The sequence below is a fragment of the Patella vulgata genome, chromosome 6 (assembly GCF_932274485.2).
Source record: "Patella vulgata chromosome 6, xgPatVulg1.2, whole genome shotgun sequence".
Lineage (NCBI taxonomy): Eukaryota > Metazoa > Mollusca > Gastropoda > Patellidae > Patella > Patella vulgata.
The window spans coordinates 43,953,639-43,978,957 of record NC_065884.2 but is presented as its reverse complement, the minus strand read 5'-3'; the positions used below and the strand labels follow the sequence as shown (position 1 = coordinate 43,978,957).

Genomic DNA, 25,319 nt, shown 5'->3' with positions numbered 1-25,319 from the left:
TTTTTCTCTATGGTTGTAGTTATGTAATAAATTCAGTTGTACGACCATTTCGTCGTTAATTTCGTCTTCCCAGAATGTCAAACTAAACCTAATAGTTTTCTTTCACACATTCCAAATGACAATTAATTATAATCTATGTGGGTTATTTGGTTATCTGAATGTTGTTTTGTTCATTGAATTGGGTCGTTACCTAAGTTTGGTTGACAGTACTATTAGAGGGTGGGGGGATAGTGGTTTAACCGTACGCGTTAAAAAACCGGGTCAGTGAGTCAAGTAGCGTTGTTTCAATCCCCGCTTGAATGTGGCAAGAAGTATGATCGCTTGTCCAACCCGGTTTCCTCCCTCTGCTAAAGGCCCCTAAGCGGAAGCGAATTATTGAAATATAATCGAACCATTTCAGTCACAAAATGACCTAGTTTGTGTCGAGTGGCGAGTGGACGTCACCCCTTCCCCTCTCTTTCCAATTAGATTAATTAGGTGTCTGCTAATTAACTATTTCAATGGCGCCATAGTCTTACAATCCAACTATGAACTCCGATGCTAGAAAACTGGACACCCTTCATTCGCCCATTCATTCTCAGATTCCATATAAGGGTGTTATTTCTGCAGGTGCAATATGTAAAAGAGCTGCTCCCGCCACAAATTAACAGACATAGTTTCGCCAGCGAGGAGAGATTTAGGGTTGGGTTCCCCACTTACTTCCGGCTCGAGGTTTGAATTAGAGACATAGTACATAGAACTACGCCAGACCAGACATCATGTAGATTTAGCAGTAAGCGTTCGGCTCTTGTCAGCCTGTAAGAGTGGTCTGTTGTAGCACCATGGGTCTTTTGTCAGACGTGGAAAGCGGGCCCTTAATTCCAATCGTCAAGTCCTATGTTGTATGGGCATTGGTTCCAACAACATGTCTCCACCCCAACTCATATTCGTGTTCATACATTAGATTTAGTTTTGACGAGAAGTGATCAACTATCTGTTAGGGCCTACTGAAGTGACAACAGGTGATAAACTCATTTCCGACCATTTCCCGGTGTGCTTTAACCTCAATATCTTAAAACCCAAAGTACAATCGAGAGATATCAAATATAGGAAATATAAATATTTGTGTATTGATCAGTTTGAAGACAACATACTTAATCCGAACCTATATCTAATCTATGCTCTGCAATCAGTCGATGAAATTGCTTTACTTCGGGTACATAATGACATCATGCCATCGACTCCCAGAAATGAGTTATCCTTATACTGTTGGACTTGTCAGCAGCGTTTGATACTGTCGATCACAGCATTCTCTTGAAACGTCTGTCGTCACGTTTTGAAATTGTAGATAGTGCTCTTGAACTGCTTAGGTCTTAATTAACAGGGCGTGTGTCTCAGTCAGTGGTAGCTCGTCCATGTAACTACTCTTGAGTAAGGAGTTATAGGACCCATACTGTTTAGCTTGTACACTTCCGCTTTGGGCGATCTAGTAAGGAAACATGGTGTGTAATTCCATCTCTACGCTGACGACACACAGTTATATCATTTAAACCGTCAACTGGTGCAACTGTTACCAAGGCCCGGGTCGAATTATGTATAGGAGAAATTCATACATGGATGTCGGCTAACCTTTTGAAACTGAACGCTGATAAAACCGAGTATTTGTTTTTGGGATCCGATAATCTGCTATCAAAACTTAATGATTCCTTTAATAAAGAAAATTAGAATAGCTGAATATAATGTGTCCCCTTCTCTTTCTGCTCGCAATATAGGTGTAGTATTTGATTTTAAGATGTCCATGGAACAACAAATCAATAATATTTGTAAATCATGTTATTCCCATATCAGAAACATTAGTCGTATACGTAAAGATATTTCCGAGGAAGCTACGAAGATTTTAATTCATTCAGTGGTCACTTCTAGACTTGATAACTGTATTTCTCGTTTAATTGGCCTTCCCAGTAGATTGATAGATAACCTTCAAAAGGTGGAGAATAGTGCTGCCAGACCAAATTACTCCGGTTTTATACCATTTACACTGACTCCCTATTCGTTTAAGAATCCATTTTGAAATACTTTTATTAACTTATAAATGTCTTAATCACATGGCACCTTCTTATTTGAGCAGCCTATTAGAATTATATATTCCAAATCGTACTTTGCGGCCATCCTAACCTCTTAGTTAAAAGACCTGTTCGACTTGTGAACGATCGTTTGCCTTCCAGGGTCCTTACTTGTGGAACAGCTTACCCCTGCGTGTCCGTAATTCACCGTCCTTGTCTATATTTAAAACAAGTCTCAAAACGCATATTTTTATCGAAGCATTTCAATAATTTTATTGCATATACACCAAACGATGTTAAAATATAATTAGAGTAAAAACAGAAACGATTGAATGTAAATCAGTTTATATACATTCATATTACATTATTATATGCATTTCGACCCATTTCTGCCAATTTCTTGGTTCCAAATATTAGAGACTTAGCCCCTTTAACGTCCTACTTATAACTTTTGCTAATACAGTGTGCTTTGAGGGAAAATTTTGCCTGACAGCAGCGGTACAGCCTACTCTTATTTCGAATTTCAAGAGTCAATATGGGGACCTCCCATGCGAACAACTAGACACTGTCCTTATCGGGCCCTCCATCTTGCACCACTGACGTGAAAAAAAAAACGAACAGGGATATCCCGAGGAACTTTCTCTGCCAACAATAGCCGCAACTGAGGACCTTCTGTTTAGCAAGCCAACATCTTACTCGCTGATTCACAGTGGCTCCCCCACAGGGGAAAAAGCTAAATAACTAACATAACTCCATGCACATATTGGACATGGTTTACTGAGTCACCATGGCTCACCCACAGAAGAAAAGCTAAATAACTATTTATCTTATATTCTTTATCTTTCTTGAGTTTTATTAATTATCTTACTTTTATTTTAATAATTTTATATATTCTACACACTTGTCTATATGGTGATGTTTTAAGAGGTTTTTTTAAATGTACGTGCCTTTCTGTATATCCTTTTTGTATTTTGTATTTCCATTTTTGCTTTAATATCTATATTGTAAAGCGCACTGGAGTACAGTACTGTGGAAATGAAATGAAATGGGGTTTAACGTCCTACTGTTTTGCTCCGAACTGGGCTAATGAAGACGGGCATACGCCATACAGTGTGCTATGAGGGTAATTTTGCCCGGACAGCGGCACTACGGCCTACTGTTATATCGAATTCCAACTGTCAAGGGATCTTTTACGTGCACGCCAATGTGTACACGGGACCTCGGTTTTCCGTCTCATCCGAATGACTAGACAGCTGTCCTTGTCAGGCCCTCCGTCCTGCATCACTGACAAGGGGGAACCACGCCGGAAAATCTGGATGAACTTTCTCGGCCAATGCAGGGATCGAACACCCGACCTCCAGTACTGTGGAAGTGGCGCTATATAAATGCATAATAATAATAATATGTATAATTCGTGCACTCTCTTCTTAATACATATCTTAATAGCCTTGTGACCGCCTAGTATTTTCAACTGTCCTCTTTGCTTCATTTTTACGTTGTGTTTTTTCTTCTTACTATCTCAGTAGGTAATACGTTATCTTCTCATTAGTTAAGACAGTTGTCTTACCAGGAATAACAATGCAACAGTTCCGTTCTACATTTTATATAATGCACTGATTGCAAGCATAATAGATTATATTAGCATACTTAAAATTAACACCTTTCTCTCAACCCCAACTCCTTTAAAAATCTAACCAGTATGATTAGACTCAGGAAACGACTATATCATATGGTCGTCTAAAGAACCAAGGCGATGCCTACCCTATCTGAGAATTCAGAAGCAGTCTCTAGGAACTCAGATGGCATCTGTCCAGAACCCAATGATATCTCAATCTTAAATGGCTGGTTTGGGCTTTTTAACAGATTTGCTTACGTGATGACTTAAGATTCTTCAAATAATGAATTTGATTGCATGGTTATAATGTATTATTTAATTAGTAAAATTCCAATCACGTGTTTAACTTGATATTCTGATTCCCACGGAACCAGCTATGTTTACCAAATTATAACTCTTTTTATGTTTAAATCCGTCACTCATTATTTGAGTGCATTAGATTTCAATACAATGCGTGTATGTGAACCCAATAATTAGTTAAAGACACAATATGGTTGCAAAGACCATAGTACTACACTGTTTCTAACCAGTACTGTTATATGTAAAACTGTATAATGGTTCTTGAATTGTAGATTTTATAAAGATATATAAACAAAGATCAGAACATTACGTATTATTCAGTAACTGAAAACACAACGTGAAGTCAAATATCCAAGGCCAATTGGAACAGTGTTGCGCCCCCACCCCCGTCCTGTGTCATATAAAGTTTCTTGATGAATAACATGTCACCTACTGAAGTATGAAACTGTCTAATATTTTGTCCTGTTTTAACAAGCTTTGGATGAGTTTTGGAGACTAAATTTAGTGTCATCGATCCAAAATGTTGACCAAAATGTCAACTCTGTAAATGTAAAATGACAATTCGGTATGATAGTACGTGGATTTAAAGGACATGTTATCCTTATATATAACGGACTGGAGTAGAGAGCGATAACAGATGCACGGTAGCTATTCTTCAGGTCATTGATAATTCCTATAGATATAGACATACCATTAATATTTTTTTCTTAAAGGCTACGACTGTCTCGCCATTTTAATTGTAACACGGCGAACTAGTCCAGAGCGTAAACAGTTTAGGCCTGTTTACTGATGAATATTGTGCTACTATAGAAACATATCATTTTATTTTTTATTATTACAAAGTTATGTGAATTATAATTCTACAGGCTGCATCACGTAGATTACAAATAGTATATCTGCGTGAGACTATATGGACGCCATCTTTATTCCTTTGCCATGAACAACAAACATGATTGCAAATTTGCAGCCTATCCATATTGAAATTAAGACCCGATTTGCACACTTCAAGCCCCTGTGTAATTTTCGTTTTCGTTGGTGTGGTTTCACAGAGAATTTTTAGTATGCCGGATGGGTATATAATCTTTGTACCTATTTCAAATTTTGGGTGAAATGGTAGGGGCCATAACCCACGAAGTTGGAGTCCTAGGTCCACCAAAATCTACCTAATCCCAGATCCCCAACTACTTAACATATGTGTGGCTTTGAACGATTTGCGTATGTGGGTGGGTTCGTTACAATTTCTACACACAAACTGGACTATTGTAAACTGACATACGCTATGATTAGTATGAAGTGTGGTATATGGATAATTTCGCCCTGACAGTGACCTCTTATTACGATTTCCAACTGTCATGGATCTGTAACGTGTTGTCTTTGGTATACACGGGACCTAGGCCTTCTGCCCCATCCCATTACTATTCTTACCGTTGTAAGAAAGATAAGCAGAACACCTGATACCACTTGTTTGAGCAGTTCTTATAGTTAACCAAATTTGCATAGTAAATTTCCAGGTGAACTTCCCTAGGTCATTCTCTTATTTGCCAGTCTTTCATCACTGTATTTCCAAATCTTACAATCGAATTTGACAATTTGGTCGAATGTGAATAGTGATAAATTATACAGTTTCCAATGTGCAGATAAATTGCGGTGTTCATAACCTTCGTCATTAGAATTTATTTATATTACGTCCTCCCGATTATCTTTCGTGTTCACAAAAAAAGTCCTGAAACAATGTCGATATGACTCATGAGAAAAGCACAGACAGTTCTACTTCGGTGCACTCTTACAGTTTCAGAAGTTCTTGGTAATACCATCTTGCAATTTCCCATCAAAGTTAACGATGATTTCCTTGCAAGGCGTGTACATTTATAATATATTTATCATTTCATAAAAACTTCAATTTTACTGTCATAAATAAAAAAGAGGAGACAACTTGAAAGATAAAACTTGCATATATAGCTAGAAATTTAACTTTAATCTCTATCCAATATTGGCAGTCGACTGAAACATCATCGAAGATGAAACTTTTGTTGTGCCTAGTTGCTTTAGCTGGTAAGTTTTTAAATTATGAAAAGTATTCCTTCGCGAGAAAAATACGATTGTTATGCCATTAAAATTATATTAGAATACTAGTACACCTGAAAAAATCTGTATTAAAAATGATCCCTAAAAGAAGTTTAACACCAGTTTTCTATTTTCTCTAAAGGTCTTGTTGCCAGTGAACCATCACAAAGAATCGTTGGGGGAAGTGATGCATATGCTGGACAATTCCCGTGGCAAGTTTCTCTCCAGAGAAGTTCTGGTTTCACTTGGTCTCACATCTGTGGTGGAAGTTTGATTGCTAACAACCGTGTTTTAACTGCTGCTCACTGTGTTACTGCTACCAGGTTTAAACCATTATAATCATATTCAGTAAATGGGCTGCATAAATATAGATTAGAAGCTAAAAACGCGATCTTTCGTAGAATCAGGGGCCATAATCCAGGAAGTTACAGTCCGTTATGCATAATCCAGGAAGTTGCGGTCCGATATGCACGAATATCCAAAGAAATCGAGATCTTTGGGGGTTTATTGTGACCTCTGGAGAGAGCACAAACAAGGGCCACAATCCAGGAAGTTGGGCGAATATGGAAAGTAACAGAGATCTTTGAGTTGCAAACATACATTTTAACTTTTATTAAAGTTACGGTCCGGTATATGCCAGTATCGACAGGAACCGATATATTTGGGGGACAATCCTATATTTCAAGTTTCGTCAAAACCGGATAAAAGTTGTGACTTGTAGAGTATCTACAAAGTGTCCACAAACAAATTGTCAACGACAATATACGCTCACATGAAAATGTGGGCGTACAAAAATTAGATACGAGATGATCCCTGCTTCTAAAATATTTGGTTGAATCATTTTCCACTTTGATTATTTTGCACACCACAAATGATCACATTATTGCACTGAATTATATAATCTGTTTTTATTTTGCCTAGTCCTGGATCCTACAGGGTTGTTCTTGGTAACCACAGACTGAATAATGTTGATGGTACAGAACAGACTATCTATATCAGCTCTATTGTAAATGTAAGTGGTCTGTAACATTCGGAATACAATTCACAAATAGATAAAAAAAATATATATGAATTCAGTTCCGACCATATAATTTTTATTTTGAATCATTATTCCCGTTACTGCGATTATTGATATTAATATATCTTTAATATAGAACAATTGAGAGGCGGGTCCTCTAAACTTCTATCTGTTCTCCGATCCAGTTTCTGAAAATAAATATTGTTTCAAAAAAATATAAATAGCACAATCTCCTAGTATACCCTTCTAGCTTCATCTTCAATACAAGAAATATAGTGGTTGATATTATCCGTTCTTTCAGCATCCAAACTACAATGGTAATGCTGCTGGATATCCCAATGATATTTCTGTTATGAGACTTTCATCTAATGCCAACACCGGAAGTTCAGCTGTAAGCACCATTGGTTTGGCTCCTTCTGGATCAAGTTTTAATGGGCAGACATGTACCATCAGCGGCTGGGGTAGAACATCCGGTAAGCTGTACAATGTTTAAAGTTGTGCCATTCGTCGCTTTTTAACAGCATTGTAATACAGTAGTAATGTTCAAATAAATATAGCAATTGGTATCTAATCCGGGCAAATTAATGAAAATTACCAAATTGTTTGTTAACAGTGAAATACAATTCCAATAAGATTCTAAACTTCTTTTAAGGAAACCAGGGTTCTGATTTTAAAACAGTATTATTATAATATATAATATGTTCTCTTGTTCATTGCTGAAATACTATCTTTTCTTTCTTTTCATAGGTTCTAGCAGTTTGCCCAACATCTTACAATATACAGAGATGGGCAAGATTTCCAATTCGGATTGTTCTAGTAGATGGTCTGGTATCAGCGGGGCTACCATTAACAGTGAGCATATCTGTGTCTATCAATCAGGAAGATCAGCCTGCAATGTAAGTTAAATATACAGTTCGTAAATATGCGAAAGCCATCTAAATTATGTTAAATCAAAGCTAACCCCTATGCAGTCTAACCAGTTAGCCATAGTACCTTATTCAGATGTAAATACTTAAATACTTCCTTTTAAGTCAAGGTGGGGGGGGGGGGGGGTAGTGGTTTAACGCGTGTACGTGAAACCATAAGGTATGTCATTGAGTCAAGTGGTGTGGTTTCGATTCCACAATGGTACGTGACAGGGAGTAGTGTCGCCTGTCCAACATCGTGGGTTTTTCCGGGTTCTTCCGTTTCCAATCTGATTAAAATACAGATCTATATTTCGTTTCGTATCTTTATACTTTCGATGGCCTACAGTACATGAAGATCATGACCGGTTGTAGTAAAAGGGCGCGACCCTATGACGTCAGACATTGATTATTCAATCAGCGTTGACGTTTCTACTGGTTTACCCACAGGTCCTTGCATCGCACTCCAAGAAGTCGCCGTAACAGATGGTTTCATTGGCTAATCCCTCACGTCATTCAGAACGCAGGTTATACATGTATAACAACTCTTTCAGATCCTACTGTAATACAGACAAATAAAACGAAACTTTGAAGTATAAAAAACGAAATGAAATAGGATATGTGCTTCGACCTACTGCTAAAGACCCCTAAAGCGAATTTTTGAAATAAAATTGAGCTAGTTTGCGTCGAGTGGACGTTAAACCCCATTTCCCTTTCTTTCTCTCCCCATTTAAGTCAAGGGTTCGTTGACATCTTACACTTAGTAGCATTATTTTCTACACCAAATATCTGACTAGTACCTGGTTGATAAGGCTGTCTTATCTCGAAGCCAAGGCTGCCTGGGTGGCGGAACCATCTAATGCGTTCGCTTTAGATCGTATGGTCTATCATTGAGTCAAGTGGCGTGGTTTCGATTTCCAACGTGAATGTGACAAGGAGTAGGGTCGTCTGTGCAATATCGTGGGGTTTCACCGGGTCACTCTATTTCCTCCCACTGCTAAAGATCCCGATGCACAAGCCAATTCTTGAAAAAAAATTGAATCACAAGTTAGTCCCGAAATCACCGAGTTTGTGTTGAGTGGACGTTTTAAACCCCATTCCTTTCTATCTCCACATATGCTACATCGGAACCACGACCACAAGCCAGATGTGACCAGCAACCGCCATACAATGTATGATAAACTATTTTTCCTTTTTATACAGGGAGATAGTGGTGGACCTATGATATGTAATGGTATGTTAGCTGGTGTTACATCATGGGGAATTTCAGGTTGTGGTGGAAATTATCCCAGTGTTTATACTCGAGTATCCCAGTTTGTTAGTTGGATTAATTCCATCTAGTTTATTCTAGAACTGTAAGATAAAATTCTCTATGGTTGTACTTATGTAATAAATTCAGTTGTACGACCATTTCGTCGTTAATTTCGTCTTCCCAGAATGCCAAACCAAACCTAATAGTTTTCTTTCACACATTCCAAATGACAATTAATTATAATCTATGTGGGTTATTTGGTTATTTGAATGTTGTTTTGTTCATTGAATTGGGTCGTTACCTACATTTCGGTTGAAAGTACTATTAGAGGGTGGCGTGGGGATAGTGGTTTAACCGTGCGCGTTAAATAACCGGGTCATTGAGTCAAGTAGCGTTGTTTCGATCCCTGCAAGAAGTATGATCGCTTGTCCAACCCGGTTTCCTCCCTCTGCTAAAAGACCCCTAAGCGGAAGCGAATTATTGGAATATAATCGAACCATGTCAGTCACGAAATGACCTAGTTTGTGTCGAGTGGCGAGTGGACGTCACCCCTTCCCCCCTCTCCTTCCAATTAGATTAATTAGGTGTCTGCTAATTAACTATTTCAATGGCGCCATAGTCTTACAATCCAACTATGAAATCCGATGCTAGAAAACTGGACACCCTTCATTCGCCCATTCATTCTCAGATTCCATATAAGGGTGATATTTCTGCAGGTGCAATATGTAAAAGAGCTGCTCCCGCCACAAATTAACAGACATAGTTCCCCACTTACTTCCGGCTCAAGGTTTGAATTAGAGACATAGTACATAGAACTACGCCAGACCAGACATCATGTAGATTTAGCAGTAAGCGGTCGGCTCTTGTCAGCCTGTAAGAGTGGTCTGTTGTAGCACCATGGGTCTTTTGTCAGACGTGGAAAGCGGGCCCTTAATTCCAATCGTCACGCCCTACGTTGTATGGGCATTCGTTCCAACAACATGTCTCCACCCCAACTCATATTAGTGTTTATACATTAGATTTAGTTTTGACGAGAAGTGATCAACTATCTGTTACTGAAGTGACAACAGATGATAAACTCATTTCCGACCATTTCCCTGTGTGCTTTAACCCCAATATCTTAAAACTATGGAAGCCTATAATTTCTACTTTTATTAAGAAATAATACACAGCGATAATAGCGCCCCTCGTTTTTTCCTAATTTCTACTTTTCGACTTGCATTTTGGCTTGTATACCGTCTTGTCGACTTTCGATTTAGTAAGTAAGAAGGCGCCAACACGCATACCAAGCCATAATGCAACTCGAAAAGCAGAAATTAGGAAATAAACACACGCGGTATTAGCGACCTATCATTTTGGCTTGCTGTCGTAGTGTTGACTTTTCGAGTTTCGCCTCGGAAGTGGTTGTAGGCCTAATCTCAATTTGCCAGGTCGCATTTTAATACATGCAATTCGCGTTAACAAAATAGTTTGTATAAAGTGTGGTATTAAAGGCGATATTAGCGATCTATGATTTTGGCTTGCTGTTGTGCTGTCGACTTTTTGCCTCGGAAGTTGATGTAGTCTCTACTTTCAAGGTCACATTAGAATACGCGCATTAATAATTGAATTTCATTTACTGTGGCTTCATACCGCATATAAAATATACAGGTTTTCCTGATTGTATATTATTATTTTATTTCAAATTATATTATCACCGTTTGTAGAAAAAGGAAGAACGAGTCGAATAGTAACGTTTCAGTACCGCCGCCAAAATTCTCTAATGATTGTAATTAGTCTTACAAATAAAATTGAAATTTCTATGAGGATTCAGATTCTGGATCATTACGGTACCTGCAATTAAGAATAGGCCTATTGTACATGCAAAACGTTAAACAAAGGGAAATCCTTGGATGAGACTGGTGTGTAGAGACTGAATATATATCGTTCAGTAGATGTGGAAATAACTAAAGACAACAAAAATAAATTCTGATCTTAGTGGATCACATCAAAATTGTGTTAATGTATTTTGTGGAGAGAGAGAGAGAGAGAGAGAGAGAGAGAGAGATGGGGTTTAAAGTCAACTCGACACAAACTAGGTCATTTGGGGACTAACACATGGTTCAATTTTATTTCAATCATTCGCTTGCGCGTAGGGGTCTTTAGCAGTGGAAGGAAACCGGAGGACCCAGAGAAAACCCACGAGGTTGGACAGGCGACCCGAAAGAGAGAGAGAGAGAGAGAGAGCGGGGGGTGGGGGTTAACGACCACTCCACACAAACTAAGTGTTATTCAGAGACTAGCATGGTGCAATTTTATTTTTAAAATTGGCGAGGAGAGAGAGAGAAAGAGAAATGAAGTGAAATGGAATTGAGTTTTAACGTCCTACTGTTCTGCTCGGTACTGGGTTAATGAAGTACAGTGTGCTATAAGGGAAATTTTATCCGGACAGCGCCAATACGGCCAACTCTTATATCGAATCACAACTGTCAAGGGATCTTTTACGTGCACGCCAATGTGTACAAGGAACCTCGGTTTTTCGTCCCACCCGAACAACTAGACAGTTCGTCTTGCCCCCCCCCCCCGTCCTGCATCACTGACAAGGGGGGAACCACGTCGGAAAATCTGGATGAACTTTCTCGGCCAATACAGGGATCGAACACCCGACCTCCAGGATAGCGAGCCAGCTTAGCCACCGTGACCCCTGAGAGTGAAAGAGAGAGAGAGAGGGTTGGGTTTTAACATCCACTTGACGCAAACTAAATCATTTCAATAATTCGTTCGCACGTAGGGGTCTTTAGCAGTGGGTAGAAACTGGGGTGCCCGGAGAAAACCCACAAGGTTGGACAAGCGACCCTACTCCCTTGTCATGTTGTAGCGGGGAATCGAAACCACACAACTTGAATCAATGACCAGTAGGACGTTAAACCCCATTTCATTTCATTTCATTTTTGAATCAATGACAGACCTTGTGAATTCACGCGCACGTGTTAAACCACTAGACCACCCAACCCCCATGTAAGACGGATTTTGTAAGTTGTTGTATATTGTATATATCGGTACGGGGAATTTGTTTTATAATAGGTGTTTTTTTATCAGACATTTTTGGCAGATAAAATATTCCAGTTAGCGGGAAAAAAATATGAACAATTTTTTTGTATAAAAATTATTATCCATTTTGACGGAAAAAATGAGCCCTGATAGCGCGTATTCAAATGCGACCTGGAAAATTGAGACTCCAACAACTTCCAAGGCGAAAGTTGAAAAGTCGACAGTACGACAGCAAGCCAAAATGATTGGTCGCTAATAGCGTGTATGTTATTTCCCATTTTTTACTTTTCGAGTTGCATTTTGGCTTGGTATGCGTGTTGGTGCCTTCTTAGTGACATCAATAAATACAAAAATATGACTAAGTCGAAAGTCGACAAGACGGTATACAAGCCAAAATGCAAGTCGAAAATTTGAAATTAGGAAAAAACGAGGGGCGCTATTATCGCGGTGTGATATTTCTTAATTTCCTATTTTCGAGTTGATTTTGGCTTGTATAGCGTGTTGTCGCCTCACATTTTGTCGTAACTTCTTCTTTTCGACTTTCGCGTTCTGAAGAGGCGAAAAAAAAGAAATTAGGAATGGTAGTTATAGGCTTCCATAGTTATCTTCTCATTAGTTAACACAGTTGTCTTACCAGGAATAACAATGCAACAGTTCAGTTCTCCATTTTATATAATGCACTGAGTTACGTAGATTACAAGCATAATTGATTATATTAGCATACTTAAAATTAACACCTTTCTCTCAACCCCAACTCCTTTAAAAGTCTAACCAGTATGACTAGACTCAGGGAACGACTATATCATATGATCGTCTAAAGTACCAAGGCGATGCCTACCCTATCTGAAAATTCAAAAGTAGTCTCTAGGAACTCAGATGACACCTGTCCGGAACTCAATGATATCTCAATCTTAAATGGCTGGTTTGGGCTTTTTAACGGATTTGCTTACGTGATGACTTAAGATTCTTCAAATAATGAATTTGATTGGATAGTTATAATGTATGATTCAATTAGTAAAATTCCAATCACGTGTTAAACTTGATATTCTGATTCCCATGGAACCAGCTATGTTTACCAAATTATAAATCTTTTTATGTTTAAATCCGTCACTCATTATTTGAGTGCATTAGATTTCAATACAATGCGTTTATGTGAACCCAATAATTAGTTAAAGACACAATATGGTTGCAAAGACCATAGTATTACACTGTTTCTAACCTGTACTGTTATATGTAAAACTGTATAATGGTTTTTGAATTGTGGATTTTTATAAAGATATATAAACAAAGATCAGAACATTACGGATTATTCAGTAACTGAAAACACACCGTGAAGTCATGTATCCAAGGTCATTTGGAACAGCGTTGCGCCCCCCACCCTCTTTGTCACCGTAGTGCCATACATAGTTCCTTGATGAATAACATGTCACCTACTGAAGTATGAAACTGTCTAATATTCTGTCCTGTTTTAACACGTTTTGGATGAGTTTTGGAGACTAAATTTAGTGTCATCGATCCAAAATGGTGACCAAAATGTCAACTCTGTAAATGTAAAATGACAATTCGGTATGATAGTACGTGGATTTAAAGGACATGTTATCCTTATATATAACGGACTGGAGTAGAGAGCGATAACAGATGCACAGTAGCTATTCTTCAGCTCATTGATAATTCCTATAAATATAGACATACCATTAATATTTTTTTTCTTAAAGGCTACGAATGTCTCCGCCATTTTAATTGTAACACGGCGAACTAGTCCAGAGCGTAAACAATTTAGGCCTACAGCTTTTACAGTAATACGTACTTGGCCTGTTTACTGATGAATATTGTGCTACTATAGAAACATATCATTTTATTTTTGTCCCCCGCCTTTCGAAGAAAGCAGGGGACTATTAAAATGGGTTCGTCCGTCTGTCTGTCCGTCTGTCTGTCCGTCACACTTTTTGGGACACAATAACTCTCTTCCTAATTGAGCTAGAATGTTCAAACTTGGTGTATGTGTTTATTAGGTCAATGCCTTGATGGAGTTCGAAGATGAGCATTTTCCGCTTAGGGTAAGCAGAGATAAGCAATTTGATTGGTTGATGCTTTGGGACACGATAACTCTCTTCCTAATTGGGCTAGAATGTTCAAACTTGGTGTATGTGTTGATTAGGTCAATGCCTTGATGGAGTTCGAAGATGAGCATTTTCCGCTTAGGGTAAGCAGAGATAAGCAATTTGATTGATTGATGCTTTGGGACACGATAACTTTTAATTGAGCTAGAATGTTCAAACTTGGTGTATGTGTTTATTAGGTCAATGCCTTGATGGAGTTCGAAGATGAGCATTTTCCGCTTAGGGTAAGCAGAGATAATCAATTTGATTGGTTGATACTTTGGGGCACGATAACTCTCTTCCTAATTGAGCTAGAATGTTCAAACTTGGTGTATGTGTTGATTAGGTCAATGCCTTGATGGAGTTCGAAGATGAGCATTTTCCGCTTAGGGTAAGCAGAGATAAGCAATTTGATTGGTTGATGCTTTGGGACACGATAACTTTAGTTCTAATTAAGTGAGATTGATGAAACTTGGTGTATAGTTTCATTTCAGTAATACCTTGACTAAGTTTGATAATGAGCATTTTCTGCTCAGGGTAAGCAGAGCGATACGCAATTTGATTGGTCGAGACTTTGGAAAAAAATAACTCTCCTACTTTGATTGTCCCCCGCCTTTCGAAGAAAGCAGGGAACTATTAAAATGGGTTCGTCCGTCTGTCTGTTTGTCTGTCTGTCCGTTCCGCTTATGGTAAGCAGAAAAAACAAATTGAAAAAGAAACTATTATAAATTAATTAAATATGTAGTATGCAATAATGAATTGACATTTAATGACAGAAAGAAAACAGTGAACTTTGCACAACTTGCAGCAAGATGGAAAATAGACCCGTTGATACAACCAAACTCTAGATCTGTAGGCATAGAGCATGTTTTCCCCTTAATATGCTATAATTATTCCATCAAAAACATTGTATGCTTAGACTATAAGTAAAGATATACTGTTTGATTGTTCAATACTTTGTAAAAGATAATTTGTGATAAATTTATATGTGTCCTCTAATTATTTTCCTATTTCGGCGGGGGACATCAGCCTCACTGTTGGCTTGTTTATTATTACAAAGTTATGTGAATTATAATTCTATAGGCTACATCACGTAGATTACAAATAGTATATCTGCGTGAGACTATATGGACGCCATCTTTTTTCCTTTGCCATGAACAACAAAAATGATTGCAAATTTGTAGCCTATCCATGTTGAAATTAAAACCCGATTTGCACACATCAAGCCCCTATGTAATTTTCATTTTCGTTGGTGTGGTTTCACAGAGAAATTTATTATGCCGGATGGGTATAGCCCGGCCTCTGAAATCAACAGCTGAATCTTTGTACCTATTTCACATTTTGGGTAAAATGGTAGGGGCCATAACCCACAAAGTTGGAGTCCTAGGTCCACCAAAATCTACCTAATCCCAGATCCCCAACTACTTAACATATGTGTGACTTTGAACGATTTGCGTATGTTGGTGGGTTCGTTACAATTTCTACACACAAACTGGACTATTGTAAACTGACATACGCTATGATTAGTATGAAGTGTGGTATATGGATAATTTCGCCCTGACAGTGGTGACCTCTTATTACGATTTCCAACTGTCAGGGATCTGTAACGTGTTGTCTTTGGTATACACGGGACCTAGGCCTTCTGCCCCATCCCATTACTATTCTTACCGTTGTAAGAAAGACAGGCAGAACACCTTATTCCACTTGTTTGAGCAGTTCTTATAGTTAACCAAATTTGTATAGTAAATTTTCAGGTGTACTTCCCTAGGTCATTCTCTTATTTGCCAGTCTTTCATCACTGTATTTCCAAATCTTACAATCGGATTTGACAATTTGGTCGAATGTGAATAGTGATAAATTATACAGTTTCCAATGAAAATCTCTGATTCGTCAAAAATGCAGATAAATTGCGGTGTTCATAACCTTCGTCATTAGAATTTATTGTCCCCCGCCTTTCGAAGAAAGCAGGGGACTATTAAAATGGGTTCGTCCGTCTGTCTGTCTGTCTGTCTGTCTGTCTGTCCGTCTGTCTGTCCGTCACACTTTTTGGGACACAATAACTCTCTTCCTAATTGAGCTAGAATGTTCAAACTTGGTGTATGTGTTTATTAGGTCAATGCCTTGATGGAGTTCGAAGATGAGCATTTTCCGCTTAGGGTAAGCAGAGATAAGCAATTTGATTGGTTGATGCTTTGGGACACGATAACTCTCTTCCTAATTGGGCTAGAATGTTCAAACTTGGTGTATGTGTTGATTAGGTCAATGCCTTGATGGAGTTCGAAGATGAGCATTTTCCGCTTAGGGTAAGCAGAGATAAGCAATTTGATTAGATGAGCATTTTCCGCTTAGGGTAAGCAGAGATAAGCAATTTGATTGGTTGATACTTTGGGGCACGATAACTCTCTTCCTAATTGAGCTAGAATGTTCAAACTTGGTGTATGTGTTGATTAGGTCAATGCCTTGTTGGTTGATGCTTTAGGACAAGATAACTTTGATAGAGAGTGATGAAACTTAAGTGTATAGTTGATAATCAGTTTGATTGCTTGATACTTTAAAAAAAATAAATGTGCGATAAATTAATGTGTCATCTATTTATTTTGGTATTTTGGCGGGGGACATCAGCCTCACTGTTGGCTTGTTTATATTACGTCCTCCCGATTATCTTTCGTGTTCACAAAAAAGTCCTGAAACAATGTCGATATGACTCATGAGAAAAGCACAGACAGTTCTACTTCGGTGCACTCTTACAGTTTCAGGATTTCTTGGTAATACCATCTTGTAATTTCCCATCAAAGTTAACGATGATTTCCTTGCAAGGCGTGTACATTTATAATATATTTATCATTTCATAAAAACTTCAATTTTGCTGTCATAAATAAAAAAGAGGAGACAACTTGAAAGATAAGACTATAGCTAGAAATTTAACTTTAATCTCTATCCAATATTGGTAGTCGACGCAAGCATCATCGAAGATGAAACTTTTGTTGTGCCTAGCTGCTTTAGCTGGTAAGTTTTTAAATTATGAAAAGTATTCCTTCGCGAGAAAAATACGATTGTTATGACATTAAAATTATATTAAAATACTAGTACACCGAATAAAGACCTGTTTGGTCTTCCATATAGATATACCAAGGGACCAAACATTAGGTCATAAGTTACATGGGAGATTCAGAAACAATACAAAACTGCGGAAATGCACTTCTGTAACTAGTGTATGTTAATAACAGGCCAATTGCCTACACATGAACATAAACAGTTTATATGGGCGGCTTATCTGTCGGCCCCATTTCACTCGCAAATAGATACACTGTCAAAAGTAAAAAATGGATGTTTTTAATTTTTGTCTTAATAATGAGTATTTGCTCCACCAATCCTTAGGCATTCAGCAATTCGCCGTGGCATGCTCCTAATCAAAATCAACCGTCCAACCACGATTTGGGGAAATCTGACTCACTCCTCTTGCAGTGCCACGGCCAATTCTTGTAGTGTTGTCGGTTGAGGTTGACGTCGACGAACACGTCTCCCGATCAAATTAAACGTAACACACTAAAGCAAAGATGCGCTAAACAGTATATCTTATGCAAGAACCGATAGGAAAGCAAACATGGATAGTATAAACCAGCACGCGGCAGTTTTCATCAACCCTTCCTTGAAGTGTCAAATTTTGTAATGAACCCCTCCCACGTGTATGGCGCTATTGCGTGTCGCACATGCAGCTCAGTGGTTCTGTTGGGGCGATACATTCTTCATCTGTGAACATACTCTCAAAGCATGTCAAGTATCCATGACTATTTATCATATCACAACCTGCATAGGTATTTGCATTTCAATATCCCCTACTTTTTTTTGAAGAGTATATAAACAGCATGGTAAAAGTCTGATTTGTTTTTAAAAAGAATACGATTGAAATTAGAAGCTTGTATAATATATAGTTAAAATTAATGCAATCTATAGACCATTAGGAAGTTATGATTAAAGTCTTGTAAACAAATCATACACCATTCTAATCGGCCCACCGTTACAGTTAATAAAACTTTGAACTTTGAGGGAGGGGTCAATGATAAAAAAAGAAAATTACTTATGAGAAAACAGAATTGTGAGAAGATTAATATAAATGTAAATTCCCCGAAGCCTGTGTCTACTAGATATGAGATATTAAATAAAACGTATTAAATGGTTTATTGTAATAAGCTAATGGGGGTCTGATAAATTGAACTTTAATACGAACTGGTTATAATACAGTTAAAATAACCAATGCATCCAGTTCGTTCACATGTCAGATTTTCTAGGGAAACAACATTAATTGTATTAGTCCGAATACGTTAGGCGTTTTAAGCTCAAAGCCATTAGGGCCACTAACCTCGGCGTTATGATAAGTACCCCTTTGTTTTACTGAGAAATAAATCCCATATATTCAAAACAACCGTAGAGAATTCAAGAATCTCAGAAAAGGACTGACATAGTTGAATCATATTTTGATTTCAACCAAACTTGAGCAGGCACGTTTACCAATCATCCGCCTTAGTGGCATAGCCATAAATGTATTAAGGACGTGACGTAGAGGGGAGCGGGGGATGGGGTGTGTGGAGGGAGAGGCGGGGGTGTTACCGGTTTTGCTTTAGCCAATTCTGTATCTTACAAGCTTAATTTGTCTTACACGGCCATACAGTGTCTACGATGCAATTTTGAGTTGTGTTATGTAATACACTTGTCAACCTTGAAGAACTGGGGTTTAACCTTTTAGCCAATGCCGATAGTGTGTGACTGGGAAGTTGGCTAACTGGTAGTTTCGGGGGACAGTTGTAATTAACGAAGAAAAACAAATATCACGCATTCCACCGAACACATTAATATTAATACACTCTTAAAATAAAGTAGGGGATATTGAAATGCAAATACCTATGCCGGTTGTGATATGATAAATAGTCATGGACACTTGACATGCTTTGAGAGTATGTTCACAGATGAAGAACTTATCACCCCAACAGAACCACTGAGCTGCACATGCGACACGCAATTGCACCATACACGTGGGAGGGGTTCATTACAAAATTTGACACTTCAAGGAAGGGTTGATGAAAACTGTCGCGTGCTGGTTTATCTATCCATGTTTGCTTTCCTGTCGTTTCTTGCATAAGATTTACTGTTTAGTGTATCTTGGCTTTAGTGTGTTACGTTTAATTTGATCGGGAGACGTGTTCGTCGATGTCAACGTCAACCGACAACACTGCAAGAAGTGGCCGTGGCACTGCAATAGGAGTGGGTCAGATTGCCCCAAATCGTGGTTGGACGGTTGATTAGGAGCATGCCACGACGATAGCTGAATGTCTGAGTATTGGTGGAGCAATTACTTATTATTAAGACAAAAATCAAAAACGTCCATTTTGACGGTGTATCTCTTTGCGAGTGAAATGGGGCCGTCAGATAAGCCGCCCACATGAACTGTTTATGTTCATGTGTAGGCAAATGGCCTGTTATTAACATATACTGGTTACTTCTAATAAAAACAGCAGTGCATTTCTGCAGTTTTGTATTGTTTCTGAATATCCCCTACTTTTTTTAAAAGAGTATATTACATTTACATTAAAGATACATTAGTTAAGAGTTTAATAAAGAGTTGGTCATTCTTGCTATAATAATTCAAAAATAGATGATGAATAAAGAAAATATTGAAAATTTCATTCAAATTACTTCATTCACAGCCAAGTATCATTGTTTGTAGTCTTGACAAGATGTGTGCACAGTAGTAACCAGGGCACTGGTATAATCGGGACTTACCCTCGCTTTTCCATTTTTAAATTAAATTTTTAAAATGGCGAACCGTTTTAATTTGGTTAAAAGCTCGAGTATCCGATGAGATCGAGAGTCGATTATGGTCTTGTTTTGTTTATAAATGTCTAATTAATAGTTTATATAACATTTCAGGCCTAAAGAAAGACCTACAATAGGCAGATTTAGCTCTTGCATAGTGTATGTTTAATATTGCATTACCCTGTGTCCTTTGACCAGGGCCGGCGGAAGCAATTCTTTATTTGGGGAGGGGGGCTACCATCTTAGGTCTTTAGGCGAGGGTGCAGGGGTCGCCTAGGCCCCGGAAGCTCTTGGGGGTCTAGATCGTCGGAGACGCTTTCTGTGCGATTTCTGGCTAATAAGATTTTTCAGCAATGAAGTGAAATTTGATTTCTTTTCTAATTCCCTTTCCATGAAAACACAATCTATGGTGGTTTAATCTTGTGATGCTAAACTTGACAAATAATATATGCATAATAAAACCAAGGTTGTAGACACTCTAATGGTTACTATTTTATCCGATTTTGATGAAACTTACAATGTGTGTTTATAACGGAAAGATCTCGGTTCCTTTCGATATTGGTGCATACAGGACCATCACTTCTGACAAAATGTCCGCTCCCGTTAAAACATGTAATACCCAGGTTAGATCTAAATATTAAGGCCGCCTGCACATTTCGTCAAGATCACGAGATGTAAACATGGCTTGCGCCAACCTTGAGCCAAGACGTAGCACTTACCCTAAACCACAATCTACGGCAACAATCAAGTACCCTAACTCTGTTTACATCTCATGATTTTGACGAAATTTGCCGGTGGCTTAATATATAGATCTGATCGTATTAGCCCAGGTTATGGACCATCCAGCGGTTCGAATTTTTTATCCAATTTTTGTGAAACTTAAAATATATATTTATATCCCAAAAATCTGGATTCTTTTAGATATTGGCGCATATTGGACCGTAACTTTCTGGATTACGACCACCTGATTGTACGAAATATCACGTTTTTAGCTTATGAGCCCTCTATAGGACACAATTTTCATCTTATATTCAAAACTGTTCAAATATATCACAGTTACACCATAATTATTTCCTGAAAATCGGACCGAAACTTCTCGTCAAATAGCCACTCCCCATTACGAAAATAGTATAATATAAGTATGTAATACCCAGATTGTGGACCATATAGAGGTCACAATTTTGTTCGAATTAGATGAAACTTAAAACGGGTATCTTGAATGAGAGGATGAGCCCTATTGATTTTACCTCTTCCCCATCCATTTCTTGCAAAATGTCGGTGTAGCAGTGAATTATTTGATGGATAATGGACACAGGGGAAGAGAATAAATAAAACTCTATCCCGTCGTTTTTCTAAATAGCTAATCTGTTCAGTTATCTAATCGCGACCATCGCAACCTTGAGTCTCTTAACCCAGGGATCGGTACAGAGCATGCCAAACCATGCATTTCCACATGCAATGAGGATAAGTAAACTTAGGCGTGAAGGCTAAAAGCTAAGGTCCACTGCATATTTCGTCATAGGTCACGAGATTGTCACGAGATTGATAACCTGTTCCCTAACCCTAATTATATCTGGTGACCTATGACGTAATTAGCTTTTAGACCTAACCTACATTTGACTGCTCAGTTTTCTTTTGTAAACAACTGGTCAACTGCAACCTAATCTAAGCTCCATTTCGTCTAGACCCCAGACCTCAGTGTTTGTATATTATTGAAACAACACCACATACGGGTACAAATGCTCATGCTCAACAAGAGTTTCCTATGCCACTGTTATTTTATGGGACAAATCTGAGGAGTTTTCAGAATGTCAAGGTGGGTCTGGGGTCCAGCACAGTATTCATAAACATAAGTTTAATGGGATTTTGACAAGTTTGTCAAAAGATTTTAGAAAGTTGCCGTCGTATCCCTTACAATTGTGCCAAGAACCTACTCAAGCTCTTTGTGATCTCAGTACGTCCCCGGAAACGTGTTCTCTGTCGAACTATGTGCTATAATTGGTTCCAGATCTATCAATCCTGACGGATATCGGTGTTGTGATTCTTACATTGCTCTACTCAGACTTACTCTGTGAATATTGTTATCAAGATTTGAGGAATAGTCACATTGGACTCAGATTGACCCCCGTCGATCATTTAGACTATTTTTACCTAAGCATTTACAGAATTATTGCCTTTATTTATATTTTATGATTTCTGTTCAATATTCATTTTTTTTTTTCAGAAACAGTCAGTATTGATCTATGGATGACTACCTTCGATTTGTAGATAAAGTGTTATTGCCGTTAACAGGAGTACTAATTCTATAAGAGTTGAGTAACCACAAAATATATCCTGATACTGATAATTACGGTATAAGCCCCAATACGCTGTATAGCTAGGTAAAATCCGAAGATTAAGTCTTATCATGTAATCGTGGACGACACATCTGCTTATGGGCGTATGTCTTATATGGACAGTCTCTAGCCATGTTAATTATAAAGTAGTTTATCTGAAAAATAATTTTATGGCACTTTATTCATCTGATGAATGAAACTTTTTTTTGTTAATATAACACATCATATTTATAGTTATAAACACTGCCACGTCTTATCAACACGTGTAATCTGTACGCCATTAATTTAAACGTAGAATTTGAATATGACATTATTTTTTCAAGACATTGTGTAGGCTAACAATCTAGAATTTGAATATGACATTATTTTTTCAAGACATTGTGTAGGCTAAGAATCAACGTAAAATTCAGGGCCCTGTTTCTCGAAATCAACTAAAGATAAAATCCAAATTTTAGTAGATATTTCAATTTGATTGGCTAAGCACTAAAATTAATCTAATATTATCCAATCAAATGACTAAAAATTGGATTTTATCTTAGTTAAAATTTTGTGAAATAGGTCCCAGATCTATATTTAGTTTATTGTTTTTTATACTTCGGTCGCCTGCACTATCAAATATTTATTAATTGTTTTATTTGTGCCCAGTTCTATCGGTCTATCCGCCTAGCACGCCTCTGCATGTTCTTAGTTCCATTATTTCATTTCCCGGCATTCCACATTTTAAATCAAGATTTATAACTTACAACACAGTTATGTAAACGGATCCGTTCATTGTTTAAAAGACAACGGTAAGTCACCATGTCCACTATATTAAAATGACATTCTGTGCTAGATATTTAAATTGTCCACACTCCCTTTTCAGCTGACGATAAATGATTACTTTATTTAAAGAGTTCTTGTATTACGCAATGAATAATAAAGGTGTCTAGACCTTTTTTATTGGTATAATATTATGGTCAATATTATAGACAATGTTACTATGAATCTTATGGCCATTAAACAACCAATCTCAACCCCTTGCATTATGACATGATAATGATTTATACTGTAATAAAATTTTAGATACTAGGCGAATTGTATCATTATAAATTCGCTTGATTGAAAAAATAACCATTACTACATTATAACTCTCAATAATTTTATATAGAAACTTATCATTTTATCATAGAATAATGTGTATATCAACTAAAAGTTCGAGGTAAGACTTCTGACAAGGTGGCGATTAAGCCAAACCATCCACACAATCAACAGTCTACGAATTCGACTTGAACATTTATATTCTCATAAATTTGTTTGCAATATCACAATCTTGGAAACGGACGGTAAAATCCTACTAACAAACACATCATAGAAATGTGTAAACAGAACGTTTAGCCATCCACACAGTCAAAAACCTACGAATTAGACTTGAACTTATATACATATAACTTTGTCTGAAATAAATATGTAAACCAACTCAAAAGTTCGAGAAAAGACTTCTGACATGGGGCGATTAGTTCAAACCATCCCAATTAGAGTTAATCTTGCATATTTTTATAAATTTGTCTGCAATATCACTATATTGGATGCGGACGTTAAAGTTCTACCAGCAAATACCTAAATCACAGTGAACTTCATTGTTATCGTGGGAAGTTCCATTTCATGGTGCTATAACGTACAGAAAAAAGTATTTAACACTCATTTATAATAAGACCTAAAATGTCCAATTATTTATGTGAGCCTGACAGGCTTGGCTTTTTCTTTCTCAGATCGAAGATAGTTATACATCTAGTATGATTCTACTTATGTTAAAATGGAGATTGGTGGAAAATTGCTTGCTGTAATAATAATAGGGTAGTCAACCCAGCAACGTACATCTATATTTAATCTACCAAAGTAAGTTACGGGACATGGAACTTTTATAAGTTGTAATCAATAAAGAAATGTCATCAAAACCTGAAAGCATGATTTAAGATAATGATGGCATACTAATTCTTTAATCAATGTTGCCGCGTAGAAATAGAAGAACACATTATATTTCATCACATGAAAAATAATCTGTAAATTGAAGAGTGAAATATTTTCTTGTTAGAAAAAGGATGATAATAGATTTTAGATGATGTTCTGTCATTTTCTGTAGACTGGGTTTAGTTTAAATATAGGATAGTAGTGGTAGGTGGCCCATCGATTATAATCTACGTCTAGGGTCAATATAATGGCCAGGGTTTAGATGATGGTCAATCATCAATCGAACATAAGTTGTTGGCAAGTATCACAAATAACCCACACAGAATGAGGGCGAATATACTTGCGAAGATATCAATTTTGTAGATAAAACTGTATAGTTTTCAGTATAAAGTATCGCATAATGGTCTTGTTATCAAAATACATAGCTTAAATTAAAAATAAGGAATTAAATCAGAACCATAGGCCTATACATTATACCAAATTGTAGATATTATATGGATGTGCAGTTTCCAATGTTAAGTTTCGCATAATGGTCTCGTTTGCATCCCGTGTGGATTGAAAAATAAATGTTATACATACATATACATTATACAGAGTTGGAAACATCCATAGCATAAATAGTACATGTCCCTAATAAGTGTTCGCCGTTTGCAAAATAGAAAGTTACATAGATAACAGTGAGTTCAAAATACAGACCTTATATTATACTATACTTTTGTCTAGTTTAATTCAAGTGTAAATTCTGTATTGATTTGTCACGAAAATCAAAAACATTTTTTTAAATATGGCGTCCAAGGACTTTTGACTATCTTTTAGGAATACACCCAATTATTGTAGCACATTGGGAAATTAGAAATTTCTTACACGATTGATTATTATTGTTATATATAAAGTGTGAAT

General features: G+C 37.3%; 1 long non-coding RNA gene across 1 annotated transcript; it reads left to right on the top strand.

The window, feature by feature from the left end:
* Nucleotides 1-7,346: 7,346 nt before the first annotated feature.
* Nucleotides 7,347-9,278, top strand: LOC130013232 (uncharacterized). Its single transcript, XR_008788604.1, has 3 exons — nt 7,347-7,512; nt 7,787-7,935; nt 9,148-9,278. It is a non-coding gene; the product is annotated as an uncharacterized LOC130013232 (long non-coding RNA).
* The last annotated feature ends 16,041 nt before the right edge of the window (nt 9,279-25,319 follow it).